Here is a 9,985-nt window from a genome sequence, read left to right on the forward strand (position 1 = left end):
GTGCATGTCAGCAGCTCATTGCTCGGGCTACATATTGCCTTGAGTCAACAGATTTCTTCTAAAATGCAAGTATTAGAAGCATCCCAGATTGGCAGAGGTTTTCTTTTAGAGAAAGGGATACAGAAAGAGAAAGCTAGAACCCCCGGGACAAATTTTATCATTCGTCTCATACCAGCCCATGGAAGAGCTCTGTAACAGCCACCGCTCTTTAAAGATGGGGCCAGGGAATTAAATCCTAAGTCAAAAGGAATATAATGTAGGGGTTGGAAATAAAAAATAAACCAAAAAAGAAAAAAGGCTATGCACAGGACTCGGCTTTGAATTTTAGTGCAGCTGTGTATAAGCTGTGCGACCTTGTTTAAGTTATTTAGCTAGGTTGTGGATTGAGTTCTTCATTGATAAGGTGGGGGTGAGAATATCTACCATGAGACTGAGAGTAAGGATTAGGGGCGCCTGGGTGGCTCAGTCAGTTAAGCATCCGACTTCAGCTCAGGTCATGGTCTCACCGTTTGTGAGTTCGAGCCACGCATCAGGCTCTGTGTTGACAGCTCAGAGCCTGGAGCCTGCTTCCTCTCTCTCTGCCCCTCCCCGGCTTGCTCTCCCTCTCTCTCTCTCAAAAATAAGTAAGTAAACATTAAAAAAAAAAATAAGGATTAAATGGATGTACATAACACACGCAGACTATAGCGTTAATAAACGTTAGCGGCTATCACTGGATATTCTCAAGTTCTCCAGTGTCTTGCCCTTCAAAGTGTGGTCCTTGGACCAGCAGCCAACAACATGTTGCCAGCAATGCAGAATCCCAGTCCCCATTCCAGACCTGCTGAATCAGAATCTGTTTCAATAACATACATACATTAAATTTTGAGGAATGCTGACTACTTAGCATTCACTTCTTTCTACATTCCACACTCACCCCTTGAGGCTTGGTGGTGGTGGGTGGGGGCGGCGCTGGGAGGGGCGTCTAAATGAATGGTAGAGTCTTTGGCTAGGATCCCCCGTTTGCCAGAACACTACTCAGCAGCGGAGGTCATCAGGCTGGTTATTTAATGAGTTTTATGATACATTAAATCTTCTAGACCTCACGGCAATTTGACCATTAAAGAAATAACTTTTTTGAAGGTAGCCCAAAACAAGCCAACTCAAGCGAATAATGGGATTAGCGTGGTGATGTTGAAATCAGGGTTGTACCACGTGAGTCCCTCTCCATCAATCACGACTGCTGTCCTCACGGCTGATTATGGCACATTGTTTCATCAAATTAAACACCAAAGGGATGTTGTAAAGGCAGCATATGGTCCTCTTTCAGAAGTAGTTAGCCTGGCATTGCACAAGCGGCCTCATCCTGGCTCTCCCGAAAACTTCGACGTCAACACATTGAGGGTATTTGCTTTGGCAAAACAACGTCTCATAAAAGTGGTTGCTTTTAATTGCGGGCTTGCTGTTGTCGGAAGCACGGCCAGGACGGGTGAGATGGGAAGGAGCAGCGGAATCAGGTTAGGAGGGGGAAATCAACTGTCCACCTTTTCCTAGGAGGAAAGGGGAGGTGTCTAGGCGGTACCTGTTCTCACCGCTGCAACTCAGATGGCTCCTGAGCTCTGTGAAATCTACCTTTCACCCCCTCTTATTATTGGGGATTGGTTTGGGAATCAAGGCAGAAACAATTACATGTGGTTAAAAGACTGGCTGAAAGAGAGATTTTCTTTAAGGATCGGGAGATACAGAAGATCACCTTTTTGTGGGAAGCCAGCCTCAAGATGGCCTCGGCAGAACCCTCGTGGGTCGTGGCCTGCACGTGCCCCTGAAAGGTGAGACCAGCCCGGGACTGAATTTCAAGAGAAAAGTCATTAGCCAACATTAACGGCAGTGTTTGGTTGTTATTTTGCCTTTATGCGGCTGGCCTTTCCTCCAAGGAGCAGAGCTCTCACCGAAGTGTAATTAGCGAGCAGCAATCCTCACGGCGCCCCTGCCAGCTCGGTATGCAGCGGGGTCAAAGGTAGTTAGCCCCCTTCCTCTGCCTACAGCAATTCTTTCTGCCACCCTCCCCTCGAGGCGCCCCCAAGACAAGAGGGTTTGGCCAACCTGGGTGCAGGGGTTACATAAAGATTGCCATAGGGTACGTTGAGTCATTCTGCTCTGCACCTTAAACTTGCACAGGGCTGTATTTCAATCGTATCCCAGTAAAACTGGGGAAAGTCAAAGATGACCGGGGGGGGGGGAGGGGGGGACGCCCCTACCTCCTGGTTTGTATGTAGCTCTTTGTCACCTCTCACCACCCAGGTGCCACCAGCCCTAGGGGGCAGCCCTGAGTCTGTAGCCCCTTCTGTGGCAGACACAGCCAAGCAGGGAGGGAATCATTGGATCACAGCCTCAAAAAAAAAAAAAAAAGTTTTTTGTATTATTGAAAAAAAAGACACGCTCTTTTTTTAAGTTTTTCAGAATATAGCGAAGAGGAGAAAATGAAAATTGGAAGTCTTACCTTCTCTTCTCCCTCTGTCCAAGGGTAACCACTGTAACCGGTGTGTTATGTATTCTGAAAGGGGTTTTAGATGGTGCCTCCTCAGTGTCCCAGGAGATCTTGGAATCTCCTCTATGATGCTGAGAACGAGCCAGAATGTCCCTGCGACTTCACCGTGGGGGGGAATATCTCACAAACAACGTTGCTTGGTACCTCAGAAATTCAGAGGTTTGGTTTTCGTCCCGATTTATTCATTTATTTATTTTTTAAAATGTTTTAATGTTTATTTTTGAGAGAGAGTGAGAGATAGCGTGAGCCAGGGAGGGGCAGAGAGCGAGGGAGATTTTTTAAAATATGTATTTATTTTTGAGAGAGAGAGAGAGAGAGAGAGAAAGAGAGTGAGTGCCAGCAAGGGAGGGGCAGAGAGAGAGGGAGACACAGAATCCAAAGCAGGCTCCAGGCTCTGAGCTATCAGCACAGAGCCCGACGCGGGGCTTGAACTCATGAACTGTGAGATCACGACCTGCACCGAAGTCCGACACTCAACCAACGGAGCCACCCAGGCGCCCCTTAATTTATTTATTTTTAACTCTGGGAGGATTTTGCAGTATCATAGGGGTGCTGTTTTACCCTTCATAAAAGGGACATGATAAAACGTGTCACCTTCCCACCAGGGGGTAAAAAAAAAGCCCTAAATATTTAGGAATGCAGGACAATAAAATCCAGGAGAGTGGCAATTTTAGCGACCTCAAAATTCTAAGCTGTTTTCCTCGACCGATTGGAACCTTTAAAACTTCAAATAAGCAGAAGTTGAAAAATGATAGTTAAGGTCATTACCTGCCAAAGAAGCTATTAATAAAGGAGAAGGGGTTTTTAGAAAGAAAAGAAAAGAAAAGAAAAGAAAAGAAAAGAAAAGAAAAGGAAAAAGAAAAAGAAAAAGAAAAAGAAAAAGAAAAAAAGAACACATCTACTAATCTGATTAAGAAAATTCAGCATGGAAAGATTTCATTATAAACAGGAGAGAAGCATGCCATTTCTGCTGGAACCACAGCGGATGTGTCTCTTGCGGTGGAGCGTGTCCCCTCTGTCACCAGGCTGAGAATATAACACAAATCTGTGCCCCTAACTGCGGCAGGGGCAGGACCCCACGACCACGTTGCTCCTGGTATAGTATTCACGGGCACTGGCACACGCGTGCTCTCTTTGTCACTCAGCGAAAAGAATGGAAATGCGTCGCCAATTTAAGTGACCTTAATCAACTAGTAACCCTAGGGTTTTGGTCACTTTGGGACCTCGCTGCCGCTGAAGTGTAGCAAACAACCAACCTGCTGGGGGACCATGTTCCCCAAAACACCCCTGTGACGAGTTATTTTTCGGTATCAATTGAAAGCCCAAACTCTGATGCAATGTGGCCCTCTTTGGAGCTGGCCTTCATCAGCCTTTCTCCCCATTAATTAGCAGGAGCCGTAAGATGTTGCTAATAGCTACACATCTTGTAAACATGTTGGACTGGCCCTGCCCCCGAAGGCCCCGCGCCGTTAAGTGATATCTCAACTGGGGCTGGCAGAGCCGGAGTCCCCACCGGGGATCAGCCAAAAAGGGTGCAGCCTCCGTTCAGAATCAAAACATCGTGCTCCGAGAGCTCCCTTTCTGTCGCTGCTCCCGTAGAGGTGACCGCCTTTTGGGGGTCACGCCAGCAAATAATGAGAAGGGGAACAAAAATAAAAAGAGGAGGGAGAGCAGAACAGACTTGCACTTACCCTTGCTAGGGTATGCTTCTGACAAGGCCGGGTGGGAGACCTATGGAAATACTGGTTCCTTCCCACCGGGGTGAACAGAGAGGTCAAGGCTCGCAGAGAAGAAAGTCTGTGACTGTTCCTTAGTTGGCTAAGGTGGCTGGTCAGCTGCTTCATTTATTTATTTAGTTAGTTAGTTTTTGAGAGAGAGACAGAGCGAGCAGGGGTGGGGCAGAGAGAGAGGGAGAAAGAGAATCCCAAGCCGGCTCCACGCTGTCAGCACAGAGCCCAATGTCAGGCTCGATCTCACGAGCTGTGAGATCGTGATCTGAGCAGAAACCAAGAGGTGGGCGCTCAACCGACCGAGCCACCCAGGCGCCCCTGCTTTTATACCTCGATACCAAACAAAAACCACAGCGGTGGCTGTTGAAAAACAGGTTTGCAAAACACCTCTCCGGTAGGAAACCGCTAAGCTCAAAGAAAGGATGAAGAGGGGAAGGCCATGTGGCTGTGGTTTTGTCAGCTAACTTTATGCTCGAATTCTGCTCCAGGACTGTGTTCAGGTTCAGGCGTTGAGTGGTATATCAGGCAAGGGGGCGGTAGAAACCAAGCAGAGAGGAAGCCCGGAGTCGTTGGGGGTGGACTCACCCGCTTTGCGTGAACTCTGAGTTTCAGCGCTGGAAGTCAGGTGTTAGGGGAAACCCTTCGGTCCTGGGCAGACCAGGCCGGTTGGTCACTCTACCTGGAGTCACAGCCATGCATGGTTGAGAGGGACCCTAAAGACCATCTCGTCCAACTCTGCCATCTTGCATAAGAGGAAACTGAGGCCCAGAGGGGTCCATGAGGCAGCACAACATAGGGCTCAGGTCTTCTTGATAAATGATGAATATATCTATTATCATATGGGCAAAGTCAACAGAGATTACTAAGGGCAAGACAAGATTACTAAGGGCAAAGAACTGGTCACCGCGTGAGGTGATGGGGGTTCTAATTTTGGCTCTGCCAAGATAGGAACCTTGGGTAAGGTCATCCCCACCTGCCAACCACCTCCCACTGACAATTTCATTAATCTGAATGACAGTCCTTTGAGGGAGGATGAACCTGCCTGTTGAACAGGGGGAAAATGGGTTCAGAGAAATCAAGTAACTTGCCTAAAGTCACAGCAAGAGGTGAGATTTGAAGGGGAGTTCCTCTGACATCACGGTGGACATTCCTCCCAGAATGACAGACGGATACGAAACTGTGGGTAACTTCCAATAGCCCGTAGCTCCCACCAAATGATTCACCAAATGGGAACGCCAGCTGGAAAAGGATTACTTTCTGGTTGAGCAGTGCAGTTACAGAGGTAACACAATCGTCACAAAATACCCAAATGATGGATAATTGAGGGACTATACATTAAATACTGCCTGCTTCCAAGAAGGATGTAGATTAGCAAGATACACGTATCGACCAGAACTTTCATTGCCTTTTTGTCTTTGTGACAAACCCATCATCTGATAGACTTTTTACAGTGTTAAAATCACCAATTTTTTGTCTCCATCAGAATCAGAATATTAACTTCATGAGGACAGGAATTTTGTTCACTGCTATAACCCCAGGGCAAATATGCCTGGCACATAGTAGGGCCTCACTTCATATTTGTTGAATGAATGAATGAATGAATGAAATTTAAAAAATGACACAAGAATGTTAAGCAATTTTATTATGTATTTTTATTTTATAACGTACTTCAAAGTTGATCACAAACCCAATAGGGAGGAGGTTAAGATACATTTGCCATAAAAATTTTAACTAAAGAAAATTACTGAATGGGATCTTAAATAGATGTATGTGACTTTAATTGCTGTAAATTAAATGCTTTTAGTTACACTAAAAAAGCCTGCTAGTTAAAGGAAGCAGTGTGAGTGTGTGTGTGTGTGTGAGTGTGTGTGTGTGTGTGTGTGTGGCTCCTGTCATAAAACAAAGAATCTTTTCAGAAAGGGAATAATGACCATAAGTTGATTTTCTAAAAAACTTAAGGGTTCATGTTGGATTTGCTTCCAGTGAAGGATTTTTTAATGGTTAAGTTCAATCTCACTTCCCTTTGTTTATGTGGTGACATACATTAGGGAGCACCAAACTGAACGCTATTATATTTTATCATTATTTTTGCCTCTTACATATTTATCAAGTATCTGGTGTCAAAACAACATTAAACAATCAGAGCTCTCCAAGCCACTTTTAAAAAAATAAATCTGTAGGTCCTTTCCAAATGATTAGCATTATTTTAATTAAAAATTACCAACAGGGGCGCCTGAGTGCCTCAGTCGGTTAAGCGTCCAACTCGGTTTCGGCTCAGGTCATGATCTTGTGGCTTCGTGGGTTCAAGCCCCGTATTGGGCTCTGCGCTGACAGCATGGAGCCCGCTTGGGATTCTCTCTTTCTCCCGCTCACTTTGCCCCTCCCCCCACTCATGCTGCCTGTCTCTCTTAAAATAAATAAATAAACCTAAAAATAATTTCTACCAACATAAACGAGTACTTCTGATTTTCTAGCATATGTGTTATATTCAAGATTCCTCTGATACGACAGATAGAGTGGGTATGGAGCATTAGGGGTTGGGGATTTATGGGTAAAGCTTCCTATCACTTACCAAGTTCTATGTTCTCTGTTAGCGCTCAGAAACGGCAATACAACTCTGAATAATGTATATCTGACAGGGGAGGATAAATACGAATAAACCACATAGCTTCAAAAAATGTTGTGAAAATAGCCTCGGCCCTTACCGCACATTTGAGACAAAAAAGTAAACTATTATACAGAGTTAATCATAATAAAGCAACATGTCAGGTTTGGTGGCAGGAGATCAGAAAATCAGCTTAAAAGTAATACATGGGGTTTGGAGTTCGTGTACAAATGTAACAGTCCGAGAAAGAGCTTTCTGATTGGATGGTCCAGACGCTGTGTGTTAGATGCGCCATTAACATAATGATGGAACATCTTCTTTCTTTGTGGACACAAGAGGTCTGGTACCATAAAGAATTGATTAAATCTGTGACTTTTTCAAGGCAAACAGTGCATAAAATACCCATACTACAACAAGGAAATGTATCTAATCCAGGTTAACAGATGCATGAAACCATATGAACCCTGCTTCTTTTGGCTTAGTCTTTATGTCTCCCTAGAACGATGACTAATCCTCTTCATTTGAACAACTTCAAAGACTCTGATTTGACCCACACGGTCCACATATAACAGACAAACTTGCTCCTGCCAGCAGGTGACCAGAAGCAATAAAAAGGTGTCTCCTGATGAAGAATCGCCTTGTTGTCCAAGCCTCCACTGCAGTTTCTCCAGCAGAAATCCACCCTGTCACGGCCCACTGCTCAGAGGCTAAAGGCAGCCAGTTTGCAGAAGCAAAGAAATCAGTCTAGCCTATCAGAACGCTTTTGACGGTGATCGATTTCATCCCACTGTATTTACTTCGAGAAAACCTGGCAGTTCTTGTACAACTAACTTTGTTACCAGGCACCTTACTTAGGGATCTCGTTGCTTCCGACAGCTTTTTAATTGATGGCCATGAATTTTAGAAATAGAGAATCATATCATCTGCAAATCCCCATATTTATAGAGTTTTTGTTTGTTTGTTTCTCTTATCGAATTGCATTGGCTAGTACTTCCAGAATAATAGTAAATAATAGTTTCCATAGTGATCAGTATTGCCTTACCCTTGGTAATGATAGGAAAGTGCTCTTAATGCTTTTAACATTTTACCATTAAGCGTTGGGATAGTTTTTCAATTAATATGTTCAATTAATAACTTCACATGTGAATTTATGGTGTTTAAAGCTTTTTCAAGTAAAAAAATGTCTGATAAATTTTTTTAAATTTTTTTTAATGTTTATTTATTTTTGGGAGAGAGAGAGAGAGAGAGAGAGACAGAGTGTGAGCAGAGGAGGGGCAGAGAGAGAGGGAGAGGAGGGGCAGAGAGAGAGGGAGACACGGAATCCGAGGCAGGCTCCAGGCCCTGAGCTGTCAGCACAGAGCCCGACGTGGGGTTCAAACTCACAAACGGTGAGATCACGACCTGAGCTGAAGTTGGATGCCCAACCGACTGAGCCACCCAGGCGCCCCATAAATGGCTGTTAAATATTGATAAAAAGCTCTTTTGGCCACCAAGAATACAACCATGGGTTGTTGTCCCATAACTTATCAATATCAAACTGTCCTTGCATTCCTATGCTTTTTGTGCTTTAATAAACTCCTGAATTTATATGCTAATATTTTCTTTCCAGAATTATACCTAAGGATACACAATAATATAAATAAATAGCATGATCCCCATCCATACTGACCCTCTATTCTTTTTGGCACTGTAGGAGAAAGGGATGCTATGAATACCTTTAGAATTTATTTGCTGGAAACAAGAAATAATAATAATCTTTGTAGCTCACACGGACATAGCCTGTATTCTGTGACAGAAGCTAGTCTAACCGCTGTGCATATATTGATGTTTTCAGTCCTCAGAGCAGTCCTGGGGGGAAACACTGCTCTCCTCGTTGTCATCGTCCTCACGTCTGTTTTTCAGATGAGGAAACTGACCTTGAGTAACTTATTTAAGGTCACACAGGTGGTAAGTGACAAAGTCCAGGCAACTGGGCATGAGAGTGCATGCTTCGATTCCCCGCAGCGTGTATTTACGGAGTGACTCCTGCTTCGAGGGCACTACACAATACACTTCCCTTTCCAGAAGCAAGTGAGTACCATGATGGATATTTAGACCTAAATCATGGGTCTCCTCGGGGCGCCTGGGTGGCTCAGTCGGTGAAGCGTCCGACTTCGGCTCAGGTCATGATCTCACGGTCCGTGAGTTCGAGCCCCGCATCGGGCTCCGTGCCGACAGCTCAGGGCCTGGAGCCTGCTTCGGATTCTGTGTCTCCCTCTCTCTCTGACCCTCCCCCGTTCATGCTCTGTCTCTGTCTCAAAAACAAATAAACGTTAAAAAAATTAAATCACGGGTCTCCTGTTTGTATCCCTTTCACCCAGGCAGTATTTCTAAAACAACTTGCTCCGCAATCTTCCAACACTTCCGTCTTCCTTAACCCCCAGGTGTCAGACTGAGGGTCCGAGAGACCAGCTTAGTCTGATGGCATCCTGGAAGATGCTGTGTGTGTGGGTGCTCCTGGAGAGCACGCCCGCAGTAATGAAGGAGAACGAAATATCCACGTCAGTTTGATGGAGAGGCTGCAAAGGACGCTGTCAGACACACGATGCCCCGTCTGGAAAAGCTAGAACTCGCTAGACGAAGACGCGCAACAAGGCACAGCTGCTTGATCAGGAGAAGGCTAAAAATTGGGGAGACAGTGGTTCCTCGTGTCCATCAAGCAGCCAAGCGCCAGCTCGAGGCCGAGCGTGAGTGGGGCAGTGTCTGGGAGGTGGCTTTCACACCACATGTCTTCCCCCTGTCCCAGAGCCCCCGCGACATTTTTGAAGTGTCGGTCTTGGATTCCTTCTATTACCTGGTTTTAATTAACCTCCTGAAGCCCCTTTGTGCGGGCTGCAGTGTCAGCTGTGAGGGCCAGGAATCGAAGGCGCCTCCCTCAATATTTTTTGGAAGGAGCCTCGTGAAGGGGCCTGATGAGCCGAGGCTGGGGGGCAGGGACCGGGAAGGAACGTTTCCTCTTTAATCCGGCATTTAATCGCTGGAACCAAGGACAATGGAGGCTCCTCCGGCCTCCCAAGAGCCTGATTCCATTTGGCAAGCCCAGCCCTCTTTTGTGGGCCACGCAAGGAGGCCCCACCTCGCCGG

The sequence above is a fragment of the Acinonyx jubatus genome, chromosome C2, assembly GCF_027475565.1.
Source record: "Acinonyx jubatus isolate Ajub_Pintada_27869175 chromosome C2, VMU_Ajub_asm_v1.0, whole genome shotgun sequence".
NCBI classification, from domain to species: Eukaryota; Metazoa; Chordata; class Mammalia; order Carnivora; family Felidae; genus Acinonyx; species Acinonyx jubatus.